The sequence below is a fragment of the Mirounga leonina genome, unplaced genomic scaffold, assembly GCF_011800145.1.
Source record: "Mirounga leonina isolate KUSES-001 unplaced genomic scaffold, KU_Mleo_1.0 Mir_179, whole genome shotgun sequence".
Lineage (NCBI taxonomy): Eukaryota > Metazoa > Chordata > Mammalia > Carnivora > Phocidae > Mirounga > Mirounga leonina.
In genome coordinates this window covers 6521547-6527155 of record NW_023270466.1, presented here as the reverse complement: position 1 = coordinate 6527155, position 5609 = coordinate 6521547, and the positions used below count along the sequence as shown (strand labels likewise).

The 5609-nt window shown below is 39.1% G+C and overlaps 1 non-coding gene across 1 annotated transcript; it reads left to right on the top strand.

The window, feature by feature from the left end:
• Positions 1-355: 355 nt before the first annotated feature.
• LOC118023379 lies at positions 356-459 on the top strand. The gene has a single exon (XR_004682786.1). It is a non-coding gene; the product is annotated as a U6 spliceosomal RNA (small nuclear RNA).
• The last annotated feature ends 5150 nt before the right edge of the window (positions 460-5609 follow it).

Genomic DNA, 5609 nt, shown 5'->3' with positions numbered 1-5609 from the left:
AATCCCTTCTTTATCCACACAAAGACGCCTCCCCTGGCTCTGTTGGCCAACATTGATCCCTTTGTCTAAACTACATTCGCTTCGCCCCTTACATATCTCATGCTTTATCTTCTGGAGATCCTAAGTCCCAGAGCACTTCACTAGGGAGGAGCTTGCCGCCTTTGCCCCATCTGTCCAAGGCATCCCCACAGTGCCTAACACAGAGCCAAGAGTTCGGGGGTCCTCAGTGTGTGCTTGCTGAGTCTCAGAGGCTGGACACTCCGAACACCTAGGCAGCGGTACAGGGAGCAGCTGGGCCGAGGCAAGCTAGAGAAGGAGTTCAAAGTCAAAGGATTTCTTAAAAAGTGGTACTAGTGTGCTCCCTTCAGCAGCACATACACTAACTTTGGGACGATACAGAGATCAGGATGGCCCCTGTGCAAGGATGACACGCAAATCCGCGAAGCATCCCACATTTTAAAAAATAAATAAATAAAAATTTTAAAATAAATAAATAAATAAAAAGCGGTACTAGCGAAACAGGACTGCTGTTGATCTGCATGCATCAGGTTTGCAGATCCTGGTCTCCAAATGATTAGCAAGCGATGTCTGGCCCCCTACCCTGGGAAAACAAATCCCTAAATGGAACAGCAGAGAAGCATTACTCGCTTCATTCTGGACTTCTCCCCTTGACCCAGGTTTGTTTCTGGACAAAGGGTCACCCCAGGAAGCCACATTCAGGCTGTGTAAAGGCATCCCACTGTAAAGGGGCCATTACGCTCAGGGAACTAGTGTCTTTCGGGTCTCACCCCGACCCTGAGCCCAGCTCTTTTCCCTTCTGGAATCTATGCCAGGTCTCTGCTCAGATACGGTTTGCCATGAAGCTCTGGGGGTAGGTGTCAGGGGGCAGGAGGGCAAAGGGTGGAAATCAGCGGACCCTGTCTCTCTGTGCAGTGCTATTTGGGGGCAGAAACCAGCTTGTGCTTCTTTCCTAAGGATTTGGGATGGGGATGTTGGCCTTTGGGAGAACAGAGAGATCTAGGTAAAAGGCTAGTTGAGGAAGAAGGTAGAAATATCTTTCTTCTGAAAGAAGGCTAAATATGGAGACATGCCCCCAAAGACGTGGGAAAATGAGAGTCTTTATTTTTGATGAGAACAAGGAATGAAAGATAATTGAAAGATGAAGGCAAATGTCTTTCAGTTTGCTTTTTTGAAGATACTCATCTAAAAATAAGATCATGTGGAGATGAAATGACATGTCTGAGTGCTGCTAACAGTAGCCCTTTTGGGGCCAGGAGATATGGAGCAAAATGTGTTCAAAAAGAGATTTCTCTCTGAAAACCATTACTCACTGCCCTGCTGCCAAGGTCACCGAGAGCTGTAGTTTTGCTGCTGTGAAACTGTTTACATCCAAGAAGACTCAGGGACACAAGGTCATGGGAGGTAAGCAAGCCTGGAGACCTCAAAGGCAAAAGACAATAAACACAGGAACTTTCAGGGCTTTTAAAGAAGCTCAATTGGGCCAAACAAATTCCCACTTCAGATGTAGAGTCACAACATCTTGTAGCAAATGGGAATAGGAGTTGAGCAAGCGTTGGTTCAAACGGAAGTACTGTGAGGTTTTATCAGGACCAAAACAGGCCACGGAGAGTTAAGGCCTGGAAAGTTTCTTCAAACATGTCTGGACTAGAATGAAAACTCAACTGGCATGGAGCAGAGGGATTAAATTCAGGGGCAAGTTTCCAAGGAGACCTATAAGAACCCAGTTGGAGGAAAACCTCTTTCAGAAAATTCCTAAAATGGAATCAGTCACCACCAAAGCAATGGGAGCACATTCAGTGAAATGACCAGGAGTGGATGGAGGCCTGATGCGGGGGAGACTCAGCTACGACCTGAAGAGGTATTTTGTCAGCAAATATTTGGGTATATTTAATTGAAATGCATTTATAGTAAGTCAATGCCTACAGAAAAAATGTTAAAATATTCTCTCTGGAAATAATGTGGAATTTGGTCCTAAATGTGACCACTCACATTAAGCAGTCTGAATAAATATGGTGGGACTTGGCACCCATCTGAAGTATCAACTGCTAAGAAGAGAATGCTTTTAAATCTCCTGGAACTCTGAGGAAAGGTACAGAATGCTTGGCTTCATGGACGCCTAGCGTCCCTGTCCATAGCAGCACACCCCACTTCCTCCTCCTCTCTCAGCATCAGCTGCTAAAGGTCTTCATACCTCACCACCGCAAATCTGACTCACTTCTTTCATACTGAGAATCCCAGCAACTTTTCTTTGAAATTCAGCTTTAAAGAAAATGGGAAAGTATATTTTTAATCAGAGAAAAACCTCAAGCTCAGTGAAAATTACTTCACAGTTCCTGTTGAATGTAAACTAGAACCACTTTTGAGGTGATCATTAATTTTATAGAAGTGATATAAACCAGAATGAACTTCCATCCTACTTTATAACCAATCAGTTAATCAACAAGTCCGAGGGGAGTAGGAGTGCTATGCATTCTCTGTCGCGCTGCATGAGGTTACAGAGAACAGAGTAGTAATCACTGCGTAGTAATTGAATGTTCAGGGCTGGATTCAAGTAATTTTAAGCACAGAATTGAAATGATCAGGTAGAAAGAAGGAAATGCAGAATGACTTAACCAACTACTTCAGGAAAAGAAAACATCCACTACCTGTTCCAGTGTCCTCATCTGATGGTATTTCTTTAAAAATGTGGCAAGTTATGATATCTTTGAGAAAATCTTTGAACTTAACAAGCATTTCTAAAAATATGTGTGCAACCAAAGAAAGCACCAGAAAATGCATTTTGTCTATGGTTTATGCACATTCATTTAATGTATTTTTTTCCTGAAATCACCATGCATTAATATTTTTCAAAAGTTTCTTTCTAATATTCTTTTAAAAAGTACTAATTCTAGTTTATTACACTTCAAAACAACTTTCTCCACCCAGATTTGACTAGATCCCAGAGCCTAATTCACATACCAGATCAAAAGTTTTCTTGTACAAGGTCGTTTCTATTAGACTAGAAGTACTTGAGTTTATCATTTATTGTAAAAAAAATCCATTGAACTTTGAAATTTAACCACCTTACTTGTTGTCAAGACTGTATTCCCATGAACGTGGCTCTGAAAAATAACATTTGCTAGTGTTTCTTTAATGCATAAAATTATGAAGAATGTACTGATATTCTGTAACCCTACCACATAGATAATCTCTGATAACATATTTTTAAAAATTGATTCATGTAAATAATGAAAAATTCAAGCTGAACAGAAAGTTATACAATGAAAGTAATATTCTACTTTCTCATCTCACCCTGGTTATTAGTAATTTCTTATAGTTCTTCTAGAAAACATTTTTTCTCCCACGTGAAAAATGCACTGCACATATATATATATACACAAACACCTGCATATGCACATATTTTTACATTTTTATAGGGAGAGCATACAATCAATACCTAGAGTGCCTCATCTGGCTTGTTTTCACATAATAAGATGTCTTGAAGAACTTCCCATGTTAGCACAAATAGACCAACCTCATTCCGTTTAACAGCAGCATAGCACCCAATTCTGTTGGATGCTATATATATCCAATATATTCTACCATGTATTTCAGAAGCCCTTTGTTGATTGGCATTTAAGTAGTTTCCAGGTTTTTCTGATTAAAAGAAAATGCTGACTGAAGATCCTTTTATAGCTTGACTTTAAAAAAGGGTGTATTAGTAGATTAAATTCCTAGAAGTAGAATTTTTTTTTTTAAGTTTTCTTTTTCAATCTATTCTAACCTTTAATATTGCCTACAATTTAGAGGGGCAAAGCTTTCTAATTTTGCTTAGGTTAGGAAGAAAAAAAATGGAAAACATCAATGACACCGAGTATATAGGTCCAGCTGCCTTGATTCATTTCAAATTCAAGTGGGGAGGTGCTTATCTTGAAGAGATACTTAAAATGAGGTCCTTCACAATGTTTTTCTCACTCCAGAATAATACAGAATGAGCTATCAGGTGAGTAGCATCTCCTGTTTAGCAGGCTGTGGAGAGAGTTCCATAATACGGTCATCTAAAAATTATTGGTACCCGATCAGATCTTTGTGATTAAGTCACACTGAAGGCAAGCTATCTGGTCTCTCTCAGAGATAAGATTTATGTGAGGCTGTTAGGCCTGGGCCTCAACCGGAGTCACCAAGGAGATTTCTTTGTATAAAATAACTCCCCCCTGTATATCATTTAAGTGGTCCCCGAGCCATGTGTAATTTTACGAGACCTAGATGCTGTAGAGGAGAAGCCAATTTTAGAATCTTGCTTTCATTAAGTGCAGAATGTTCATCCTACTGGGAAAAACTCAACTCCTTTTGCCAGTATTAGCAGCCAGGCCAAACCTTCTGTATATCAGCACCATATGACAGATTCGAATTATGCCTAAGTCACTGGGGTTGGCAGAGATTGAGGGGGCTGTGTCCTCCAAGAGAACAAAATTGCTGATGTAAGTCTGAATATAGAAGTTTCATTTTAGGAAAAAGAGAAACTTTTCTGGGCGAGGCTAGATTTGCTCCATAAATCAGGCCAGACAAATCCCCACAAGTTGGCCCTTGGGTGTTTCTAAGAGCAGACCACTGACGCCCCTTTACTCAATCCCAGTCTGTTTGTGAGCCCAATTGGGCTCCCGTAGGTGACTGTCTTTAGGACATTTCTTGGAGTTTGAGAAAACCAATGCTCCATAATTTCCTTTAATTTAGTTGTGGATAGGAACCATTCTTCCATTGGTTTTCTGTACTCTTAGTAAATGAATAGTAGAATTTGAGTGGATAGAAAAGATGTGGTCAATGATATATTTCTGTCCCTGAGAAATTCCCACTGAAAATTAGATATTGATCTCAAATGGCAAACAGTAATAAAAAATATGACAAATGGAAAATTGCAGAAATAGATGGCGATACCTATGAAGCAGAGCAGAACTGAACTGCTTTGATTAGGCGTGCTGTTCCATTTTATTCATTAATCCTTTTAACAAATATTTTTGAGCACCTATTCACCAGACTCTTCTAGATTTGTGTATATAAAGATTATATACCATAAACAGTTAAAGTAATACTTTGAGCTAAAAATGGTTTCTATCACAACTACTGCAGTACAGCAGTGGGCTGGGCAAATAGAGCAACAATAGGGGCAAAGACATACCAGATAAATAATAAGAAAAAGAAAAAAAGCTGGGTTTTTAAAATACAATATAAAATCAATATTTATAGAATCTGAAAAAAATAACTTCTTTTTTAGAATAAAAGAATTTATTTTTTTCAAAATCCAAGGAACATTTATAAAATTAACCATATACTGGGCATATATATCTCAATAAATATCAAACAATGTTTTTTAAAATGCAGATCACACTCCCTGATCATAATGCAGGGGGAAGGGGCAGGGGAATCAATAAAAGACAAAAATAAAGGAGCCAAAGGCCATAGACCCTGTGAACCTCTGGATAAAACCACACCTGACAATTATTTAACTTTGGACTTTTTGGTTATTTCCACCAGAACATCCTACTCCACCTTTTTAAAATCAAACTTTCTGATACTTGCATTAAAAATATTCTAATATTATCATCTGGAAA